Source organism: Struthio camelus, chromosome 3 (genome assembly GCF_040807025.1).
Source record: "Struthio camelus isolate bStrCam1 chromosome 3, bStrCam1.hap1, whole genome shotgun sequence".
NCBI classification, from domain to species: domain Eukaryota; kingdom Metazoa; phylum Chordata; class Aves; order Struthioniformes; family Struthionidae; genus Struthio; species Struthio camelus.
In genome coordinates, this window is record NC_090944.1 from 110,973,456 (window position 1) to 110,997,765 (window position 24,310).

The window sequence follows — 24,310 nt, forward strand, 5'->3', positions numbered from 1 at the left end:
GCACACTTATTTTGTTCTAGGGATTTCTGTCAATTGAAATCCAAGGTTTTGAGGAAGCAGAGAGAACAAAGGATCAAATAATCTTAGAATTATTTCTGAATACAACTCTAAAACATGATGGACGCATTACAAAAAGGAAGTTAATGACCTATTTCTAAGAAATGTGAGGGACAGTGGATTTTGAGGACCCAGAGCTGAAGAACCCTGTAGTAGATGAAATTGTTTTGCTGAAAAGGACTATTTCCCCTTTTGATGTTCACTCATCCTTTTTAAGAGATTTTTGTAGTTTTTTAGTGGATTCTCAATTTACCAGCCAAAGCAAAGGTAATAAAAGCTGGTTAACTTTTCCCTGACTTTTATATATGATGAAATTTTAAAATGCTGGGGCTATGGGGGAAGATGGAGGTGGAGCCCTCAGGGAGGCCGTGCGTGGCTGGAGATGGTGGTCCCTGGGAGCAGGGCTGGGTGCAGGGTGAACAGCATGCTGGTTGTTTAGTTTCCCTAGTTTTCACAAATGCGTATGGACAGGGAAGCTGTGACCAAGACTTTCAAGTTCCTCATTGACCTTTTCTGTAACATGGGACAAATCCTCTCTCTTCTTCATTCCTTGGTTTTCTTCTCTAATGGAGAAATAAGAGTAGTCAAAACCTTGGAGATGTATGAATGAAAGGCTTGGAGGGTGGATAATCTGGAGGGATCTACCTCTATACTAGTTGTGAGTGTTAATGCTTAGGAAGAAGGCAAACTGATTTTTACCTCCTAATTATTTCATTTACTTCACTTCGATCTTTATAGCTTATGTTCCTTTGCCTACAAGCTGGGAAGCTGCTTAAATACTATTAAACTATTTCAACAATCGAAGAGCCAGTTTATCCACAAATATTGATTGATATATTTCCATTATCTTAAATGGAGGCACTACAACAGCTGAAGCTCTGGCCAGAACCAAAACAAACAGGCCCAAATCCCTAGCCAGTATATTTAGAAAAGCCTTTGGGTTTGTATTTTGGGAAATGACGTGGAAAGAAGAGATGGAAAAAAAGGAGTTAATTCACTGGACTAAGAACGTGCCTGGAGGCTAGAGAATAAGATAGGAAAAGGCAAAAGCATGCTTTTGCCTCCCTGTGGGAAGGCTGGTTCCACGCTGCCCTGAAGGACGGTCCCCAACAGTGGCTGTGCTTAGGGCAAGCTGCTGCCGGCAGAAAGGGAGTGCTTGGGAATGTGGGTCCTCCCGTGCCTGGGAGTGCAGGCATGGGCTGTGCCCAACTCACGTGTGCTTTCCAACATATTATCTGAACAGATGGCAGAGCTGACTCTGAGGGCGACTCCAGGGCTGCTCTCTATGCTGAGGGCATGGCAGGAGGCTTGGGATTTCTATAACATCCATTTTCCATCAAAACCAGCCTGCTAATTTCATTGGGCGCTTTGCAAAAAGTGAATGCTATGGAGTTGTGGGCTGTTGCCATTTAAACAGGAGCAAGATAAACCCCTCATCTTCAGCTAATTTAAAACTATTGCTGATGAATATTCTATGTTGTTGGCAAAAAAGAAGAAAAGAAAAAGGGAACAAATCAGCTCGCTGGAGTCCTGGGGCAGGATTCAGTTCAAAGCTGTGGCCCAGAAGAGCTTCCAGCATGGGGGAAGTGGACGGTTGCTTATGGTGGCAAATGGCTTTGTGGTGCCCCAGGCGAGGGAAGCCTTGCAGCAGCATGGCCTCTCTGAGTGGCAGCTCCCTGCCGTCTGCCCCCACTGCTGGGGAAGGACATCTTTCCTGGGAAGCAGAAGGCATTGCTCCACGCTGCTCTCCCCACTCCCGTTACAGCGAATCGCAGCCTCCGGGGCTTTTCCCTCCGAGGCCGCCCTTCCCCTTCCTTGCAGCAGGAGCAGGCCTCAGCCCCTCTACAGATACCTGGCCGGTTGCCTGCCTGCGCTCCCGCTGCCTTCTCAGGCCCTCCTCTTCCTCACCCCGCCACCTGCACTGGTGCCACTGCCAGGACTCTGCCATCCCCAACAGGAGAGCCAGCTGTTTCATTTCCCTCGAAGCAGCACATCTGGGCTTTGCCTGCACAGCTGTAAGGGTTGCTCTGGGTCTGCTCCCGTCCTTGGGTGCACAGGGGCTGCTGTGGTGGGGGGGCGAGGACTCCTGCAGCAGCTGGGGTGAGCTGCCTCCATGCAATCCCCAGTGCCGCAGGCACACTGGAGGAAGATATTTGAGGGTGGGAATGAGCAGAGCCACTTGTGCATTACTAGAAAACGTCTGGAGTGGTTGGGAATAGAGTGCGTGCGCAGCCTGTGGTGGATTGGCATCTGTGAAATCACCACTGTGCCCTCTTGGGTTTACCCTGTGCGAGGCAGAATCCAGAGTGCCCAAAGGGGGTTGCCTTGGGTTGGACCTTCTGTCCTTCACCCCTTTGCAGACTCCATTGCCAATTCTGGGCAGGAAGCCTTGAAGTAGGGAGAATACCAGCATTGTGAATAGAAAGAACATTTCCAATACTATTACTATACTGCTAGATTAGTTGACCAACAGTAGAGTTTTTCTTCTAGCCAAGAGAAGTCAGCGGCTAATTTAGGCAGTCCTTGTTCTTATGTATTAGCATTACTCAGAATGTGCTTAGTTGAACGCAGTGACACAGATTTTTTTTTCCCCCCTAGCTTTTCTTTTCCATGCATGTAAAACCTTTAGTTGTCCATTCTGAGAAATGCAACAGGGTATTCAAACCTGTTAGATTACTGTTGTAAGTAAGGAGTTTCAATGTGATGCCTCAACATGGATTTGACAACATCCAAAGACCCTGGATTATGTGTGAGACTTACCATAAGTGGCGCCTACTCATTATTATGGGAAAGAAAGTGTGGTGTTACTGGCTAGATTTTTGTTCATCCCAGGAATAAAAGGAATGTAGTGTTAACTGAAAAAGTACTGTATGCATTTTGCATAACAAGTTAATGTTTTAAACATTTCCCTTTTTGTCTGGAATATGAACTAGCAATGCTGTTGTTGTTGTTGCTGTTACTAAGTTACAAGCAAGTGTTTCTTTATGAAGTGGCACCCTTAAAAAACTCGACCAGTTTGAAAGACTTTTGCTTTTTTCTTTTCTTTCTTTCTTTCTTTCTTTCTTTTTTTTTTTTTTTTTTTTACTCCTTCTCCTCCATGCCCTTCCTTCCCCAGGCTAATCGAGAGTATAGAAAATTATTCTATGATAATAAATGTAGAATTAGTAAATGATGATAATGAAAGAACAGAAATGGGATGTTTGATTAGGATTGTTCTAATTGCTTGCAATTTTTTTGTGCTTGTCTTTATATAGACGTGTAGTGCAGTAGTGTGCATTTTTCATCTTGCATGCTGATGTCCTTAGTGTGTGCCAGATCTCTGAAAGCTATGCTGTTTTTCCCTCTGTAGACACATGCAAGCCCTAAGAAGATTGACTTTTAGGGAATGTTTTCATTCCTTCTGACTGCAGAGAAGCGAGTCTATTGCGGGGGTGTTTCTAACTCTTTGCCCTTGACACTTGCCTCTCATCTTAGAGGGAAGTTCAGCGAGCAGGAGCTGAGCAGCTGTGCCTCCCCATGGAATTCCACCTCCCTCTCCTGCAGCGCCTACGAGAGACAGAGAAGAGCAGGGAGAATGAGAGGAGGCTGTGCGAATTATTAGGGTTTATTACAAGTTTTGCCTTTTAAATTTCTCCTGGTGCCAGTAGGAGTATTTCGAGTGAGAGCATGGGCTTTTCCGAATACGCTTATATCATTACTTTCTGTAAAACGTAAAAAACAGCAAAACTAGTCTTTCCCTTTCGTTGCTGTTGTAACGACAAATCTGGCGTTCCACACTGCCTATCGAAATATGGGAAGCTTTGGTTAGGGTGGTTAAAAGATCTTGCTTTTGAAAATATTTCAGAAGTGAGAGAGCCAAATTTTATCCTCGGCTACACCCATGTAACCTCATTCAACTTCTGCGTCAGGGTACGGGAGGGCTGCATTTGGCTGCGAGGGCGGGAAGTCTCCGAGAAGCCGTTCGACGTTGGTGGGGGAAGGGGGAGTGCGGGAGCGGAGGCAAAGATGCCGTGAGCCCAGGGCGTCCTTTCACCCAGCCACCCGCTTTCCCAGCGGAGCTGCCGCCTTTTTCCACGTTGCCTTCCAAAAAGCCTGGTGGTAAATAGGGCAACGTTCTGGCGTACGCGCATACATGCTAAAAATATTGTGAAATGTGTGAGAGGTGGCCAGGTGATCTGGGCAGTGTCACTAACACACTTTTGAGAAGGAGCTTGTGGGGAATGAAAGCAGGGTGCTTGGCTCTTTTAACAAGATCGAATTTGTTTTTCCAAACAAATTCTCTTTGAAATTCTTCTGGGCAAAGAGGCTTTTAATTGCCACATGCTTGGGAGGAAATTTAAAGAAACTTATGGTTAGGTTGCATTACAGGTTCCAATAGGAGATGTGTATCAAATACCTGGAACGAAATTATGAAAATTTTGGTTTGTAGGGCAGCCCAGATTTTGCAGTGAAACTCTGTTTCAAAGCTTCAAGGCAGACACAACAGTTTTGCTGAAATAATACCAGCAGTAATCCCTTCAAACATTCCCAAGTGTATTGGCTCACTTGTGTTTTAAAATTCTTTCTCCATTTTGTTATAAAAACTTGCATATTTTTCTCCCTTCACCATATGAAAATCTTCTAAGAATTTTTTATGAGCTTTTGTAGACTTTAGAATAAGCTTTCCTTCCCCTCCCCTTCCTTACTTTCTAATCCAATTTAGTCAGATAGTTACTTCAAATCCCTCAGAGGCCTGTAGTTTGTTCATTCTCCCACAGTGCTGAGATTTCCCTCCAGCCCAGCTGGCAGGAGTTTTTAGAAATAACAATATCTCAGGGGGAAGGAGCTGAAGATTGAATGGGGTCTTTTGTCCAGGCCTCTATGAAGCCAGATTAATTATGCATTGCAGAACACAGTTTAAAGCTCTGAATTAGGTCCTCATTGCAATGAAAGGAGAGCAGAGGCTTGAAAACTGAAAGAATTCCCATTTCCATCAGAGGGATAGACATATAATGACTGAGAGCAGGAAGAATTTTTGAAAATTGCAATTAAACAGTATTTTGTATTTACCGCTCAGTAGCAGTTGTCTTAAGCATTTACAAAAGTGATTCTTTGACATTTTTTCACGTGATCACTCCATAGGTGGCTGGACTTTGAGGATTTTCAAGTCTTTTCTGTGTTACTAGGCTACTCTTGAAAGTACTTGTGCTTTGATGAATGGGGCCTTTTTTTTCTGGGCCAGCACTTACCTGAATAGAGGTCTTTAAAACCTCAGCAGTACAATTAGCAATTGGTCTGATGATACCGATGGTACAGGAAAAAAGCAAATGGTTTTCTCCTTTACTTCTGGGGCTTTTATGAAGCTGCCTGACCCAGTGTGATGTGCAGTAACAACACTTTTCTTGGTTTCCTAATGTACTTTAATTCCAGTTTGAGGGAAGTAGAACTCTTTCACGGATAATAAGTCCATAATGTTATACAGCTGCCAAATAAAAAGTTGTCCACAGGCATTTGTATTCATATAGGCATTTGCTGTCAGGGTGAGGGATTGTATTTTGGGCTGAGGACTGGGGCCGCAAAAGGGATAAGGATAAGGAAAAGGTTAGCTATGAAACCTCTTACATTAGAAATTATTCGTAGTTTCAAATATGACCTAACTGGGATAGATGGAGTGTGAGCAAAATAAACTGATTTTTATTTTCCTTTTCCCCATCTTCTTCAAATCCTGTTTGTGGAATAGCACTGTCTAAAATAACTATTGCACATTGAACTATGCAGTTTAATTAATTTGAATGAAAAACTGCGAACTGCAAACGTTCAAGGAAATAGCTACATGGTATTTGGAAGGATAGTAGTGTTTTGGGGTTAATTCCACATTATTTGCCACAGAGTCAATCCTATACGGAATTTCCTTGGAAAATCTACAAGACAGAAACTCAATGTAGAAGTTATTTGATATGACTATTAGGCAAGAGAAGCATTTTCTGTGGAGCAAACACACATATTAAGTCCCAGCACTCTTTAATGTTTAGCATTATGCCTGCGACAGACATAAGCATTGTCAGCAGCAATCTGTCCAGCTGTCTGTTGTACTGTGGAAAAACAGAAAGTTCCTGGTCATTAACCTAGCAACCTGAGCATAGCTGGAATGACACTTGTAACATATATAAAGCTGACACAGCTGTGTTGCCAAAATTATTAGGTTTTGTCTCTTCCAGGTATGCTAAGGTCTGAGCAGTCTTTGGGCTAGCTGTGAAAAATATTAATGTACTTTCTCAACAGCTGAGGCAGAAGGTTCCTCCCAGATCATCTCCACTTTGGTCCTCTTGAGGTGCAAAGCAGCAGAATTGGCTAAGAATCCTGTTGCGCAAGAGCGGTCGCCATGAGCAGGGAGTGGTGGAGCAGGGGCTTTTGCTGGTCATCTCCTGCAGCTTACCCCAAAGAGGGCATAGCATAAGAGTGAAGAGTTGTGCAATGTCAATTCACAACTAGTGAAGTGTGTGTAGTTACAGGGGAGTCACCTCCATCCGGCCTTATTTGGAGCAACTCCTACACTGCTCTAATTTATGGTGTTAGAATGGGGCTGGCTTAAATGGCGCAAGAATAAGTGTGTCATAACCTTTTGCTAAGGCACCTCCAAGGCAGATTTACCACGTACCTCTGCTTCTCTTCACTTCAGTGGGCTTTGGATCAGCTTTGCTCTTTTGCAGACAAGAGGGGAAAAGCCTTGTTTTTCTTCTCCCTGTGTTCATCCTGGAATGAACCAGTTAGAATAATTGCGACTTCCCCAGTCTTTTCCAAAATTCAAACTGAAATAAGGTTTCTGAGATTTGAAAGAAATGAGAGTGCTTCCTACTGTCGTTTAATTTGCAAGCATCTGTGCCAGGCCAGGATAGAAATAGTTCCCACTGACTTGAAATGCACATTGAATGAAATCTCCAAAGAAGTTATACCCAATACCCAGATCACCAGGTCCACAGTAGTGGTCTACCTGTCGGTATCTGTTGTCTGAATGTTCTCGTCAGTAGGTTTTGGGCCACACACAAACTGTCCAGAAGGTCTCTAGGAAATATGACCAAAACTCAAGTTTGCCTGATAACTTCCAGAGTAACAGTATGGCTCACCACACTAGTTATAATACTTTTCAAAAGTGATCTTTTCTGTGTGACTGATCTTGAAATAAAAACAGAAAGTTACTTTTAAGGTAAGAATGCACTGACAGCTACAGCTGTCCAGAGACTTTCTCACAAAACATCTTCTGTCAGAAAACTGAACGGGATGAAACAAAGTGTACTGCAAAGTGTCAGCTTTGTCTGATCTGCCAGTAGAAAAGAAAAAGGCTCGCTAAGGAAATGTGCCTCTTTTAAGGGAACCCTTTTAATTTTCTATAACATTACCTGCCTCACTGCAGTCTGCTTGGGAGCTGCCGTTGTTGAGAAATGGGAAGGCTCACTTGGAGACAGGAGGTTTCCTGGCGTCCAGGTCGGTGTCAGTGAGTCTGCAGGCATGGGGTGTCAGCTTTTTGGTTTGGGTCCTAGCGCAGTGAAGCTTCCAGCTGCAAGACCAAGGGCTACAAAGAGGATTTCAAAGTCTTCCAGAAGCGTGTGGTACTTTGTGAATCTCAGTTTGAAATGTGTAAATGAGCGAGGAATTTTCATTAAAAAAAAAAAAAGAAAAACTTGCTGAATTGAGCACTCATTTAGTAAAGGCTTCAAAGTTAATGAAGTTAATACCAGGCCTGGGAGTTTCGCGCAAGCTTTTTACCTCTGGATGCCCATTATCCAAACATTTGAGACAAACCTGTCAAAAACATTCTAGTAATAAAATCTATATCTTTACCCCATTTCCTACTGAAATGTTGAGTCTTCCATTTGGAGCAGTTCTGAGTTTCTCCAGCAGAAGATGAGACCCTTTTCAAGGATCTTAAAATGTTATTCTAAAAAATTTACTGCTCACTTTTGAAAATCCTATCTAACTTGTTGGTATTCTGCCTTGTGGAAACATATTTTTGTCATTCTTCTCAATGACGTAAAAAAAAAAATCACTGAGTAGAAGAAAAAAACGCTAAGGTCTTTGGTGAAAATGAGCAATATAAATACTTAATATCAGCAATATTAGTATGAAGCTGGAGACTAGAATTCTGTATGTTAAAATTACACCTCAACTTCAAAGCAGCAAACCGGCATTGTTAGGGTGATTGGATACACGTTTGTGTCTGTTGGTGGAAGATAAGGAAAGAAACTTTTCTGTGAAAGACAGTTTGTTTTTTCCTCTTCTTTTTAAGTGGACCTTGAAGTTATCTTCCTGAGCCCTACAAGGACAACTTCAGGTGTCTTAAAAATGCCTGACTTTGTCTGATTTTGCTATGAGATCCTGGGTGTTCAATGCTCTTGAAAATCTGACATGTACCTATACATGGGTGTAGGGCTCAGCTGTAGTGTTTAGCAGTTTTGGCCCAAATAAGCCTTGTCTTTTAGCTGGAATATTGGCTTTCAGGTCTTTCAGGCTCTGTTATTGCTGCTCAAACCTTTTTGGTGCTTTGAGATTTCTACACATGTTGCTCTTAATGAACTAGTTTAGGTTATGAGTTCTACATACGTGTAATTGTAAAGAATTCAAATATTACAGCTGGAAACTGTGAGATCAGTCTTGTCACTGCCCTGGCCTCCCATTTACTGCGAAAACAAACCCAGCTCTCTTCTAATGTCTGCCAGCCGGAAGGGGGTAGGGAGGGAGGGAGAGAGAGAGGCAGGGAAGAGTTTTTTTTCAAAAAGGAAGAAGGTCAACTATTTTGGGAAACTAAAACCACTCAGCAATTAGAAGAATTCTTTTCTCTCTGCTCAGTGATTAGAGAAGTCTGCAAGCTAACAATAATTGCTGTGTAGAGCAGCGCAGATGGACTGTGGGGAAATGTATCTTTCCTGTTGCAGAAATATGTCTTGTAAAAGATGAAGTGGATAATACAATGTATTTTGCTGTACCAGCAGTTAAGCTATAACACAGACCGTATAAATTGCTGCACCTGATAAGTCAGTTTTTCAGGTACAGTTAGCTGATGTACTGAAGGCAGTGACTTTGTGACTAATGTCTGTCTGCTACTTCTTATGCGCATATGCATTAGTCTGTGTGACATGCTGCATCTATCTAGCACAGTCGAAGGAAACAGACCCGGGAGAAATTCTTACCTGCAAGATGCAAAACAATGAAAAATTGGAATTCAAACTGGAGAAAAAGCTAAATTCTAAAGCTGGGAAGCTCTTTATTTGTCCAGCAAAGCTGTACCATATGTAAGTAGTGCAGCTTTGTTGTGGGGACCTCAGGCTGGCCCTGTGCATCCTGCCTGGAGTTCAGGTGTCTGACGAGTGGAAGCTCAAAGGAGTCTGGCAGGAAGATATAGGAAAGTTTTTCATGACTGTTTTATGTTGCCCTTGGATTCTTTAGGTTCCACCTCATGACAATCAGTTAGAAAGTTAGAAAACTCTTAATACAGGACAGGGTCTGAAAACTACATTCTGTAAAGACCTATTGAGGTTGCTGGTCTTCTATGCTGTTAATGGAATTTCACATAATGAAGATCCCTTCATATTTTTGAAGATATTATTCCAGAGCCTGATACATTTCTCTCTAGATTTTTTTTTCTCAGTAGATAGATCGTATGGTTCTGGTGGATGTGATGCTCAGCTGACTGTAGCATTCCATATAGGATCTTATGGGAACTGTAGAAATTTGCATAATTAAAATGTCCAGTCTACACTATCTTGAGAGGCATAAGTGCATGCAACACAAAGCTGTATTTATATTTTTATATACATATATGTGTATTTATATATATATCTTTGCAGCTGTGTTGCAAGCTGATGTGTAGTTGGCTGTCTGCAATCACTCTTAGGTGTCCTTTGTTCTTTGTTCCTTGAGCTTTTCATCTGGTTGTGGACGTGCATGGAGAAGTCTTTCACATAGAATCACAGAATCGTTTAGGTTGGAAGGGACCTCTGGAGATCATCTCGTCCAACCTCCCTGCTCAAGCAGGGTCACCTAGAGCATATTGCCCAGGATCACATCCAGACGGCTTTTGAATATCTCCAGCGAAGGAGACTCCACTACCTCTCTGGGCAACCTGTTCCAATGCTCTGTCACCCTCACAGTGAAGAAGTTTTTTCTCAGGTTCAGATGGAACTGCCTGTGGTTCAGTTTCTGCCCGTTGCCTCTTGTCCTGTTGCTGGGCACCACGGAGAAGAGGCTGGCCTCATCCTCTTGACACGCCCCCTTCAGATACTTGTACACGTTGATGAGATCGCCTCTCAATCTTCTCTTCTCCAGGCTGAACAGGCCCAGCTCTTGCAGTCTTTCTTCATAGGAGAGGTGCTCCAGCCCTCTAATCATCTTTGTAGCCCTCCGCTGGACTCTCTCCAGTAGGGCCATGTCTCTCTTGTACTGGGGAGCCCAGAACTGGACACAGGACTCCAGGTGAGGCCTCCCCAGGGCTGAGGAGAGGGGCAGGATCACCTCCCTCGTCCTGCTGGCAACACTCTGCCTAATGCACCCTAGGATCCCATTGGCCTTCTTGGCCACAAGGCCACACTGCTGGCTCATGTTTAACTTGTTGCCCACCAGCACTCCCAGGTCCTTCTCTGCAGAGCTACTTTCCAACAGGTCAACCCCCAGCCTGTACTGGTGCATGGGATTATTCCTCCCCAGGTGCAGGACCTTGCACTTGCCTTTGTTGAACTTCAGGAGGTTCCTCTTGGCCCACCTCTCCAGCCTGTCCAGGTCCCTCTGAATGGCAGCACAGTCTTCTGGTGCGTTAGCCTCTCCCCCCAGTTTAGTATCATCTGCAAACTTGCTGGGGGTGCACTCTGTCCCTTCCTCCAGGTCATTGATGAATATATTGAACAAGACTGGACCCAGGACTGACCCCTGGGGGACACCACTAGCCACAGGCCTCCAACTTGACTCTGCGCCATTCACCACAAACCTCTGAGCTCGGCCATCCGGCCAGTTCTCAATCCACCTCACTGTCCACTCGTCTAGCCCACACTTCCTGAGCTTACCTAGGAGGATGTGATGGGAGACAGTGTCCAAAGCCTTGCTCAAGTCCAGGTAGACAACATCCACTGCTCTGCCCTCATCTACCCAGCCAGTCATTCCGTCATAGAAGGCTATCAATCAGATAGGTGAAGCATGATTTCCCTTTGGTGAATCCATGCTGACTACTCCTGATCACCTTCTTGTCCTCCACATGCTTAGTGAGGACCTCCAGGATGAGCTGTTCCATCACCTTTCCCAGGATGGAGGTGAGGCTGACAGGCCTGTAGTTTCCTGGCTCCTCCTTCTTACCCTTTTTGAAGACTGGCGTGACATTGGCTTTCTTCCAGTCCTCAGGCACCTCTCCTGATCTCCAGGACCTTTCAAAGAGGATGGAGAGTGGCCTAGTGATAACATCCACCAGCTTCCTCAGCACTCGTGGATGCATCCCATCGGGGCCCATGGATTTATGGACGTCAAGTTTGGACAAAAGATCTCTAACCCGATCCTCCTCAACCAAGGGAGAGTCTTCCTTTCTCCAGCCTTCCTCTCTTGTCTCCAAGGTCTGGAATTCCTGAGGACTGGCCTTAGCAGTGAAGACTGAAACAAAGGCAGCATTCAATAACTCTGCCTTCTCTGTATCCTTCGTCACCAGGGCACCCGCCCCATTCAGCAGCGGGCCCACGTTTTCCCTAGTCTTCCTTTTGCTATTGATGTATTTGAAGAACCCCTTCTTGTTGTCCTTGACATCCCTCGCCAGATTTAATTCCAACTGGGCCTTAGCCTTCCTTGTCACATCCCTGCACGCTCTGACCACGTCCCTGTATTCCTCCCAAGTGGCCTGTCCCCTTTTCCACATTCTGTACACTTCCTTCTTCTGCTGGAGTTTTGCCAGGGGTTCCTTGCTCATCCATGCAGGTCTCCTGCCCGCTTTGCTTGACTTCTTCCTCAGAGGGATGCACTGATCTTGAGCCTGGAGGAAGTGGATAGAGATTCAAATGAATTTCCAAATCCCTTCTCATTCGGTTATGCATCTGCCCATAATTTCAGCACCCTTTAATTCTGTTTGTGCATTCTTCTGGTTGCAACGTGTCTTTTTTTTTTTTTTTGTTAAATAGCATCTGTGGAAATCACAAGTTTCCATATCTATCTAGATCATTTAGGAAAAACCGTTAACTGTAACTGAACTAATTTGGCTCTTTTTCTCTCAATCCTTTTTAGTAAGTATTTAGCCAAAATGCCTAAGAAAGAGGTTTGGTTTATGCCTTTCAACGTACATATCTTGCAATTGCCAGGGGTGGATGTCTCAGCATAGACCTGTTCTGGTAGGCACCGTGAGTTCACCACACCTGGAGGGAGTTTGTAGCCTTTCCTCTGCCTTAACTGGAGCTCCTCCTACAATACTCATGATAGTCTCAGGCACTGTAGCAAATGTATCCTTTCTCCATCTTGAAATGTACTGAAAATGTACTCTATTTGAGATTTGCGCTGCCCTCCCCATTGGCCTACAATACCGTGCTTGTTCTTTGGCTTTATAGGCAGTGGATGTTGCGTTCAGAGAGGAAACTGGGTGAGGAATAACTAGTCTTGAGAGAAAGACCTTTCCGTGATGTTAGGCATGAATATGATTCTCATGTCTGCAATAGCCTTTTGATTCCGCAAATTCCCCTTGATATTACCATTATTTCTGCTTCAGATATGGTGATACGAGAAAAGATCCTTTGGCTACTAGTGATCGTATTACAGCATTGTCCAATCTTTTCAGAGAAAGTTGTGACAATATTCATGACATCATTATGTTAAAAGTGACCCACCATGTCTTCTGTAGCATTTTGCTGCCAATAGTAGCATGGGAGGGAGTGAAAAAATGGAGAGAGCTGTTTTGTTTCTATATCAGCCCTTTCTGAGATCACATATAGAGAGTTAAAATACTTTGCATGCTGACTGGGAACAGTTCAGCCAGTGGTCAGATAGCTGTCTCAGGGCTTTCACCTGATCATGCTTGTGCTTCTCCTGCACTGATCACAAGATCATTAGATTATCTATGACGGCAATTAGTGAGGCTGATACTAGCTGTAAAACTCTCTGTCGCTTGATGAGATTATCAAGCATTTGTCAACTCCTAGATCATTATTTTAAATTGCTAGTTCATTGCGATGCAATTTTGTGTACTTTAATTCTCCTGTTTTTCTGTTTAGGTGACTGTCTCGGGCGGCTCAGTAATAGGGCTGGTACTAGATAGGAGTACTATTGGAAGACCTTGGAACAAACTTGCCGGTCAAGAGTTAAAAGATGGCTGTTACTAAAATCCAAAACATTTCTTCTTTCCTTGCTCATCTTCTCAGATGTCATCAAATGAATGCAATATGACACATCAAAAAACCCCAACAAAACCCTCCAACAAATATTTGTTCACAGTAGGTGCATGATTCATAAGAAGTTGTTCTGCCAATATATGGAGATGTTGTTTTTGTCCTGTTTATTATTAACTACTTGGAACCTTACAAACTTCTCTAATATTGGACTTTTTCAATGTTTATTTTGGAAACTACATATTTTCCTTCGTTATAAAGACGCTATAAACAATGTAATTTCATGAATCACTATACCGTAGAGACTGTCATAGTTAATGTTCTTAGTAGAAGTATCTGGCATCCATAAGCTGTTTCTTGCTAATGGGTGGAGATTTTGTGTGATATGTCTCACCATGGCCTAGGACAGTCCATGGGGTAAACCTAAGGTAACCTGACCTGAAGTGGATGCCAATCAGTAAAGGTAAGATGCATTTTACGTAGCCTTAATGGTCTAATGGTCATGTGGCTTTTTATCCACATGAGTCATTGACACTTTTTTTTTTCTTTAATATTAATAGAAAAAGACCTGTGTCCAGAGGGTGATTCATCTGAACTGTGTAAGACACCTAAATTTAGGGTGAGATGATTTGCTTTCTGGAAATCCCTCATTTTCTCCATTGGCTAGTGTGAAGAACTCTTAGATGAGGTTTAGAGGAGGTACTCAACTTTTAGACAGGTGAAAGTAGTTGAGATGAATCTTGCCAACATTGACAGCATTCAAACAAACGTGAACTCTACTATTTTAAGTACCGTCTTACATTCTAAAATCGAGTGATAATTCAAAGGGGGATGAAATGACATGCATCACTGAAACACTCTTTGACATATGTTTCTGAGAAATGTGGAAGGATTAAGTTAAAAAAGTCCTGAATGAAAAAGCAGACTTCTCTATTTAGTGTAAGTGCAAACACAACAGAGTGTTATGATTCATTAACAAGTTGCACAAAATTAATATGTGATCAAATTTGAGTGTAAAATGGGTCAAAACACTTACGACAGTTATGTGAATCGGTACTTTTTGAGTTTGCAGAAGCTTAGTTAAAAGGAGACATTTTAGTAAAATTCTTCCATTTCAAAAATCAAGAGTGAAACTTTACCAGGGAATGAGAGTTTGAAGCTTTCTGTTTTGATGAAAGTCCTTGCAGTGAGTTTTAACGTATTGTTGATCAAAAACTGAGCAAAACAAACTGGTGAGAATGTCTATTTTCACTGCAGGGTCTCCCACCGGTTGCCCCGCTTTCCTAAATTCACTGTGTATTTTGGATGTGATGCAGTCTGCATCACAGTCTGCATTTTCTAAAATGGAAGTATATGAATATGTTGTGATTGTGTTTTAAAAATTAGATATTAAAATACATTCTCCTCCTTCAGTAATAATTTGAAAAGTGTCCAGGCTTCTGTGTCTTTATGAACGCTACTGAAGTCAATGATACTGGTCAGAAAGTGGTTTATTGCAAAGGGTTCATTTCAGGGCTGGGCTTTTCATTCGGGTTTATATGATCATAACCTGGTTTCTTACTCATGTCACCATCTAGGTCAGTTAAATTTCTGTTTTCTATTTTTAAAGTATGGGGGTCCCATTCTGTTATCACTCCAGTTCTGTACCAGTGACTTCCGTTTTGTAGTAACGTGCATACCAGCTGGCCCAGATATATTGTTATATGCCTTACTTAAATCCAAGCTAATTCAAGGGTGCCACCTAAGTTTTCAAATATTAACTAACATTGTACTGACTCTTGATGCAGCTGACCCAACAGTCTTGTTCAAATCAGATTCCAAAACTGGTGTTTGGTACTTGAAGAATTTGTTGGTACTTTCCAACATATGCATACGCTCTCTTTTCTTGTGCTTTGCAAACGCAACAGAATCCTCAGCAAATTGTTGTTTTGCATTGATTCATAGGCAACTGGCATTATTTTGCAAAGCGTGAGCAAGAATAAATGAGTCGTTAAGATTTCAAAGTTTAATATGCTGGAGGGAGGAAAGAAACCTAATTATATAAACCTAGCAGCAATAAATATTTTATTTTGTTTATGTTCTGATATTCAGTGACTGTAAGCTGTACAAATTGGAATTTATATCCTTTGCTTATCCAGCTGCCGCTCTTATGTGTTTCATTCATAATGGTTTTGCATGAAGCAGCAAGCTATCACTTGCCATAGATTTAATTCTGTTTTCTCAGAGCTGTAGATTGGGATGACATAGTCTATGAACCATATTTGAATCTATGAACTATATTTGATTTCTGTAGACAGAGGTCCAACAGCAGTATATGTCTGTAGCCATTTTGATCTGAAAAATTCAAAGCATTTTAAGAAGACATTAATATGTTTAGCGCCGTTTTATCATTAAAGAAATTGAAGCATGTAAAGGAGTTGCTCAAATGGAAGGTATAAAAGAAGTGAAAGGAAACTTGATTAAAGCTTATCTTTCCTTCTTTAATAGTGATAATTCTAAATGTTTCTCTTATTGAAATAGTTTTCCATTGCCTCCATACGTGCGGCTTGAGGCTTTTTAGAACACAGAATAATGGCACAGAAGTGCTTGTGAGCTTTTCCTCACAAAGAATTGGAGATCGAATTCAAGATACATGCTGTCTGATACCTTTCTATTCCCTTCTTTCTAGGAATTACCACTTTTAACTATAAAGGAAACTAGTGAAGACAAGTAAACAAACAAAATCCCTGAAATTTAAGATGAAATACTGAAAGAATAAAAGCCTCATAAATTTAAGGTGTTCAAGTTCTTTAAAAATTAACTACATCTGAAAGAATAATAAAATTCTTTGTTATTGTTTTAGAAATCACTTTTATGTTCTTCCTCTTTCATCTCATTTATTTCAACACTCATGATGAAATCCGTTGAGATTTCCATAGGGATTTTTTATCTGTCAGTCTATCTAATTGCACTTTGAAGGTCTCTATCAGTACACTTTTCCAGTACCTTGTAAATCATTACTTTACCATTAAACACATCTTTCTCAGATATCCTTGCTCCAAACATCTGTGTTGAAGTCTGTTGAAAGAAATGTGAATCCTTTGACTGAGTGTCATGGTCCCACAGATACTTTGTCCTAATTTTCATATTTACTTAGACAAAGTGACATAAATCAAATTTCAGTCACTCTTCTTTAAAGAACAAGCTGTTTATTAATTGTATTCACTGATATACTGGAAGCAGACTTATAAAGCACAGTTTAATTGTGTTTAGAGTTTAATCCTGTATTTTGATGAGATATTTGCTGACGGCATTTTATACTAATTCTGAATCTTATTGCTGTAATATTTTAAAATTTTTATTATTTTGTCCACTAGAATTTTACCATGAAAGCAAATTGTTGTTATTTACATGTTGAAATATACTGACTAATGTTTACATGTTCATGTACAAGCATAAAAATACTGAGTACAGATTGAAAGAGAGAGCTGTCCTGCATATTTTCCTCTTTATATACTCTAATTTAGATACCTTAAATAATTACATGCTCTCATCACAGTGCATGATTGATTTTAATGATATCAAAGTGGCAGAGTGACTGCAAATGAAATTTGCAGTCAACAAGTCATCCAATAATTATTTCTGTGAAAAGTTACAACATTTTCTGGAAACGTACCTCAAATGATTCCAACAGAAATGAGCACATTTCTGGAAGGCAGTTTACCCTAACAGGTCAGAAAAGCCATTCTGTCAATTCTGCCGTGTGATGCATGTACCTTTGATGATAAATGCAGCGTTTCTTTTGCACATAGGAACATAGGAACTTTTCAAATGACAAGCAGGGAGAAACACCCTGTTTCAGAGGCACAGGGTGGGCAAAACTATATGCGTTCTCCTTTCTTTTTCTTTTCCTCTGGCAGAAGCCCATGAAGTGGTTTAGGGAAGAGATTATTGTCCCTAAAGAAATGAGCCGTGGTGGTTGTGATGGAGGGAGGGAGGAGAAGAGGTAGAGGGAGAGCACAAAGTACTGCCATTGGAGAGGGCTGAGACAACTGAATCAGGGTGATACAGGCTTTTCATTATCTGAAACAGTTACTTCGGCAAGAACAGCATGAGACCTCATGAAATGTTTTTCAACTCCGATTCCTGATAGGAGAGCGTTACATAACTTGTGCTTTGTGAATGCTGGCAACTGGGAACCTACAGAAAGACACAGCCAGAAGCAATGCACTCAGCTGCTTGCTTTTTTAAAAAAAAATCTGAGCCAAGCATTAAGCAGACAAGCCTATCTTTACCTTTGCCCCTGCCCCCTCCATCAACAGAAGCCTGGTTTTCATCACAGATTAATAAACGAAACCTTCTATCATTTTACTATGCTTCCCACAGCCTTTTGGTAGGAATTCACGATGCTCCAAGTCAGCATGGCCACAGTACTTGGAAAGTCTTTGCATGTTTGGCTGAAAGAGTAGTGGTGCAGGGGGTTAGAGAGAGAGTTTTAAAGTGTATGCAACCTCAGAAACTTTGGGCTGGTTTTGATTGCACTTGATTTGACAAAAATCAGTTGGGGAGCTGGCCCTATTGCTTTTATGTGTTTCAATTTTATAATAATAATTTAAAAAAGGAGTCTATGTTATATATTTTACTGTCTCCTGAAGTGATTATTTGTATCATTAACTGTTAAGGAAATATGTCTAAGTGGTTAGGAATTCTAATTAAGCAGGCTCAGCTGTAGTGAATAGCTGGAGAATTTCAGAAGGCTGTTTTGAAATTATAGGCAAGCCAAGATACTAGGGAAATTCTCAAACTTTCGAGTTTTATCATGGTGGACATAGCCACTAAACCTTACTTATTTGTTTTCAAATCAATGAGTTTGTAGACTGTATTATTTCACAATCCCGTTGCCAGTTTTTCCTCTTTTCTACTTTCTCTCCATCTGCTCTTAAAAAGATGCAGTCTTAGCCAAACAAGCAGACCCTCTTTAGTGTTTGCAAGAGATGTGCAACTTGTGGGATTAAACTCCATAGAATTTAGCTGGATTCTGACAAATTATTTATGGGATAAATTTGGTTCATTGTCCTTAAGAGCAGGGACAATCCTGATGAGCCCTTGGGAGGAACTACATTGCAGGTAATTACTGAATTTGACATGCGAATTTAACAGGAAAAGCAAATATTAAATTTTGATGTAATATATTCTTTCCTGTGTAGGAAGCTTATCAAAAAACAAGGCAAAACTTTTTTGTGTTGTGTAACTCTTTAATTCTCTGTTTATATGGTAAACACTTCTCTATTTTGCTTTCCAAGGGCAATCATTCCCTGCCTGTCTAATCTACCGTTGCTAACAAAAATGACTGTAACAAACCAGTGAGAAATAGTGTCTTCTGGCCCTTTGTTTTCAGTCTGCTGGATGCACACGTTTTTTTCCCTTTGTTTTTTCTCTTTTCTCCTTTTCTCTTCAGGGAAAGGAAACCATTTATATATTGCACTAAGGAAAAGTGATTGAAAAGTGGAAGCCCATACTTTTCAGCAAACGGAGATCTGTTTTCAGTCTGATGTTTGGTGAAAGGAAGCTTCAGAGCTGTGGGCCAGCTGCCAGGAATGTCTGATTTCCTTTCCACCCACTCCTATGATCCTCCCTTTTGGCAGTGATTACTGATGACCACAGCTGTCATGCTAGGTCATGGTAAGCTGTCAAGCAAGGTAGTACATGAGATGTACAAGGCCCAGGCCTTGATCTGTGCTGAAGAACAGGATCTTAAATTGAACCTGATATCAGGCAGTGAGCTAGGATACTGCAGTAAGCAGCACTGGGCTGAACTCGTCCTGTTGTTCTGGTTTCTTTAGGAGACGGACAAGCAGCAGTTGTTTCTCTAGTTCTTTCTCTTCAAAACTTTTTTGTAGCCAGTGATATTCTGAAGCATGGGGAGGGGTAGTAATTTAGTCAGACTCAAAACTGCTAATTCTTCATTTGACGAGAATGAGTAAGTCCTTCCAGCTAGCTGAAACTATAAATAGCACTTTGGGTTGGTTTTGACCAATTGGTAAGTAATAACACAGAAGAACTCCATAATCATACTTCAGTCATACCTGTTCAGTCAGAACAACAGTGTCTAGAGGGTTGTGCTGCATATAGTACTTTGTAAGTACATGACCACTTGTCGACTCTGCAGATAAGGCTACAAAATAGATGGAACTGCAGACTTCAGAAAATGAGGGATAGTGTTGTCAGGGACATAACTCCTATAAATAGGACTTGCCCTCTATGTAAGGTAGTATTTTGTTAAGCTTTACATATTCAGTGCCAAGTGCATAAATGTCTTGTGAAGTGGTAGTATTTTACTATGTTTTATGCTGTGCTGACTTCATAATGCACATTTTACTGTAGCATCTGTTCCTCTTCTAACAGTGAATTAAACAACGTGACTAAAATCTGTTAGGTGTTTCTTTTGTTTGCCGTTCTCCAAAGAGGGAGGTGTGTGTAGTGGAGTTTGTTTTAAAAACATATATAAGAACAAGTTGCTTTCTGTTTCCCAGAAAAAAGAAAGGTCGACACCTGAATCACAGAAGGGCATAAGGGCTGGGATTGTCCATTGTTTCTGTGGAAGTTTACTTCAGTCTTAGGCTAGCTTACCAAAGAAACATGCATTCAAAACAGCTTCAGGGTATGGGAGATATTGAAGGTGATGCTGATTTGCTTCAGTTCTCCTTTAAGATAACAGGATCTGACCCTTTCAGTCTTACTGCAGTTGGAGGGATGGTCACCTTAGCAAGTCCCATCTGAATTTTATTTGGTATGATTGACTTCAGAATAGCAAACACAATTACAATTCTTCTCTGTTCTCACAAAACACCTACAACCTTGTGACAAATCTTACATAAAATCAAATTTGATTTTATTAAGCTCTTAGGCAAAGTTAGGAGAAAATTCCAGGAATCCTCTGGAGAAGAGCCTGTTTCTTTAGAGATTTCTCCTGGCCAAACAAGGCAATTAACGACTACTTTCACATGGCTGGGGCATCCACAGCTATGGCTAAGAGGGAAAAAAAAATGTAATAAATAAACAAGTCCGTCCACAAACCCTTCCTCAGGAAACCAGCATGGGAAGCACAGGCATTTAGAATGACAATCCAGCATGTTCTGCCAAAGAGACACTTTCCAAAACAGCTGTAGAAATGGCTACAGTTTCCTTGAATGTCCATTTTAATAGCATTATAGCCTCAACTGTTTATATGTTAATCTAATTGTTTTCATGCTGTCAGCTGTATCTATTGCAATTGTATAAGGTTTTAAACCCACGCAAGTAACCCTCAAGAGCAGTGACAGACTTCAATAAACATTGCTGTCCATGAACCCAGCTACCTTCTAGCCTCCATTCATTCAGGTACAGTAGTTTCTGAGACTGTGACAGAAGCTGTTGTTTGGTCTCCCTGTGGGACACCACATTTGCTTCATTTGTGCAGAAAGCTTTTCATAACTGTCCCATGCCTGGAGCACTCAGGAATGAATATGCTTCCTCTCTTTGAATAATGGCTGAACTCCCGGTGGAAGAGGAGGGATTTAAATAACTGCGTTGCCATGTAGAGTATCTCATGATTCCAATCCTCAGAGTCCCCGAGCTATCTGAGCACATATTTATAATCAGCCTGATGAACGCTCTCTCTGGCTGTTTATCAGTGGCAACGCTGTGTTTCCATTTTACAAGAGCAGCTCTATAACATAAGAATACGACATGTCTTGTCATTAGCAGATTTTTTGTCTCTGAGAACAGAAAGCTCCTAACAAGGAAAAAATAAACAACCTTCCTTGTGTAATCTTATCTCTCTCTCTCTCTCTCTCTCTCTCTCTTTTTTTTTATCTTTGTTTTGCTATCTTGAAGAACTGTGGAATATAATTGCTGAGACATTAAAAGATTTCTGTATCTGGCCCTCATTGCCATGTTAACAGAGCTTAGCTTTTATGTATCTGCAACAGGAAAGGAAGGACTAAGGTCCATGCTGTTAAACTCTCTTACCTTCAAAAACCTAAACTGCCTTTTGGGAGGAATCTCTGGCCTATCCTAGCTCCTAAACCGTGCCTAGGAAGTGGCTATAATCTGGCACTCTTCTACACGCTAGTTGGCCCAGACCAAAACCGTCTCAGGATTGTTCTAGCACTTTAACATGAAAGGCATTTGATGTTAGTTAATTTACTAGGATATGTATAGCCCTTAGCTATAAGCAAAATCATCTGTCCTGGTCAACAAAGGGAATCATGTTCCTAAGGTGAGGCTTAGATGCCTAAATTTCAGTTTCTTAGTCAAGTCACCTGTAATCACTTTAGTTTCTGAAAGCCTAAAGACACTTAAAATTTTGCTAGTAAATTCATTAAGTACCACTCTGTATTCAACAGTGACACCATTTTGGCAGGACCAAGTGTCCTGGCGTGAAAGCACGATCAGAATTCAGATATAGGCTTCCCTGATTTGACATCTCCTGAGGGGTCCAATTTGGCCGGCCTATTCAGAGTGATAGGAGCGAGTTGAGCATGAAAGAGAGCAGCCATGGCTGCTTTTATTCAGAAACATAAATAGTGCTGGTGATGAAACAATAAGCTGTGTGTTAAAGTTCCTTCCCAAGTGTTCAAAGCCCCACCTTTCACCTCAGAGGATAACCATCTAGACTTATGTGAAAATACTTTGGGTTAGTGTCTGCTCTGACCATCCTGCTAAGAGAGGGCTATGTGGATTTAAGATCCTTAGGGTGTTGTGGGTGTAAGATTTCCATTACCTATTTCCTTCCCTGGGAGCTGGGCACCTACAGCAGAAGGGAGTGTAACACGATGGTCTATGAGTCCTGTTGAAGATGTGAACAGAACTGACCGGTGCGAAAGCAGAGGAAACTGAACATAGGTGTCCTGTGTCCTCAGGTAATGCATGACTGGTGTGGCTGTCTGTCTGTTCCAGGGTAGATTACATGCAATAAATAGAAAAGGGTCCTTGAAAGATAGATGTTCTTGTCTGTCTCAACAGAACTTGTGCTAGCAAACAAGGAAATTCCTAAAAAAATGCTGTGAAGAGACCTTCACCTTTATTTATTGACTATGCATATGAATTATCTGCCTCTCTCAGTAATTCTCTGCATTTTACTTGTCTTGTCAGCCAGTCTTGCCATTATGTTTGTGAAATAGCCACAGCTGTGACTCTCAGTTTCTACCTAGGTGCCTCATACAGTTCTTTAATCAGCTTCTCATTATTTGTGACAACATTGTATCTTGAACTTTCCCTTCTAACAATAATGGACAATTAAACACTCTGAATTTCAGAAATAGTAAAAGACAGGAGATTAATCTTGACCAGAGAAGAGTATCATAGTTAGAGCTTTTAGACCATCAGACTGAAAGTTATCTTCTGTTATACTGTTATTTGTCTTTATTTTTTTTACCAAAGTCAGGTAAAGCTGCTAAGGTCCCTCTACTTAATGATAAGGTTGTATTTTGACTGATGGGGCATTTTTATTTTGCTCAGGGGCACAGAATAGATTAAAAAAATGACAACTTTAAAAAACAACCCCTGGAACTGCAAAAAGAAATCGGCTTCACAATGAAGTCCCAACAACTAACTGTTTGAGGTTAGTTTCTGATCTCATAAGGCTCCATTTATCACAGCTTATGTAGTATTGGTACCATAGCTCCATAGGATATCAGAAAATATTGAAAGCTTTTTGAAATCTGTAAACCGGCTCACGTTGCATAAACAGAAAGCAGAATCAATGCTCAATTTTTAAAGTTTAGATTTATAGGTGTAAAATAAATCTACCCATTTTCAAAGACATATTTTTGGTTGATGGTAAGGGGGAGCGTTAATGAAAAGCTCCATGCAAGAATGGCATATTTTGATAGCTCTAACTATTGTGAAAGGTGGATCAACCCTGAGTTTTTTAGGAAATGCCCAAAACATTCAAGAAAAAAGTTATTAAAAAATATAAAATTCTATTTTTTGCTATCTCACTAGATATTCAATGAAACTTAAAAGTCTATAGATTTCAGATTAAGCCTACTTCAATAGCCTGACAAGCTCCCAGGGCAGGATGTGCACCAGAGTTTAACAGAGAACTGCTTAACACTTTGCAAAGAAGAGCTCTCTGCTAGGGTTAAGATGTAGATTAGAAGTTACTTTATTTCTCACAAAGAAGACATCAGTCATGAAGTTTTATTCCTCTGAGTGCCCTCAAAAGATCAGGCTGATCTGATTTGTGAGGAGTCCTGCTGAGTCAGACTGCTGCGGGAAGGAGCAGAAGGCCAGCCAAGGAAATCTCTGACCTTCACTTTGCTGTTGACCGTCACACTGGTTTTCCTGACTGGAAGAGAGGCAGTGAACTGAGGTAGTTAGGGAGGAAACAGAGCCCAGAACCATTGACCTCAATCTAAACACAATACAGAAAAAGACAATAAACTCCATGAGGAAAAACACAGGCATGATTTACCTAGAAGGAAGTGAGAATATTAAATTCTTTCAAGTAACTTCAGTAGGTGTAATAGAGGAAATCTGCTGAAAACAAACAGAGAAGACAGCTGTCTCTAGCCAGTGAGTCCTGTGACACACAGAGGTGTTGGGTATCTACTATATATCTCATATATTGCAAATGATTAAATCAGTGAATGCTCTGGGCTTATTGCAGTTGTGCGTCCATATTGCTTTTCTGTGTCTGGAAAAGTAGGAAGCTTATAAACTCTAATAAATTCAACCTAATTTATCTATTCATCTGAATATACATTCATCTGGCAAAATTCTAAACACAGTCTAGTGTTGGCAAAGATTTTTAATGTGGGTAACAGTGACCTGTGATCAAGTCCCTCTCTCCCTGAAGGTCTGCTTTACCCATTTGACCTAGTACTACTTGTCTGTCTTCTCTCTTCTCTCTCCCCCCTACCCTTTCTGTATCTCCAAAAATATATTGTGTCTAATACAGAGAAGAGCTGTAG

General features: G+C 41.2%; 1 long non-coding RNA gene across 12 annotated transcripts in view; it reads left to right on the forward strand.

The window, feature by feature from the left end:
- Window positions 1-24,310, forward strand: part of LOC138066840 (uncharacterized) — a 91,060-nt gene that overhangs the window by 49,896 nt on the left and 16,854 nt on the right. For 4 of the 12 annotated variants that reach the window (XR_011140394.1, XR_011140389.1, XR_011140393.1 and 1 more), the window contains exon 3: window positions 18,811-22,255. This is a non-coding gene — a long non-coding RNA (uncharacterized lncRNA). Of the gene's footprint in view, window positions 1-13,259; window positions 22,957-24,310 lie in introns of all 12 variants that reach the window. The other 8 variants (XR_011140383.1, XR_011140388.1, XR_011140391.1 and 5 more) reach the window with 4 other exon arrangements.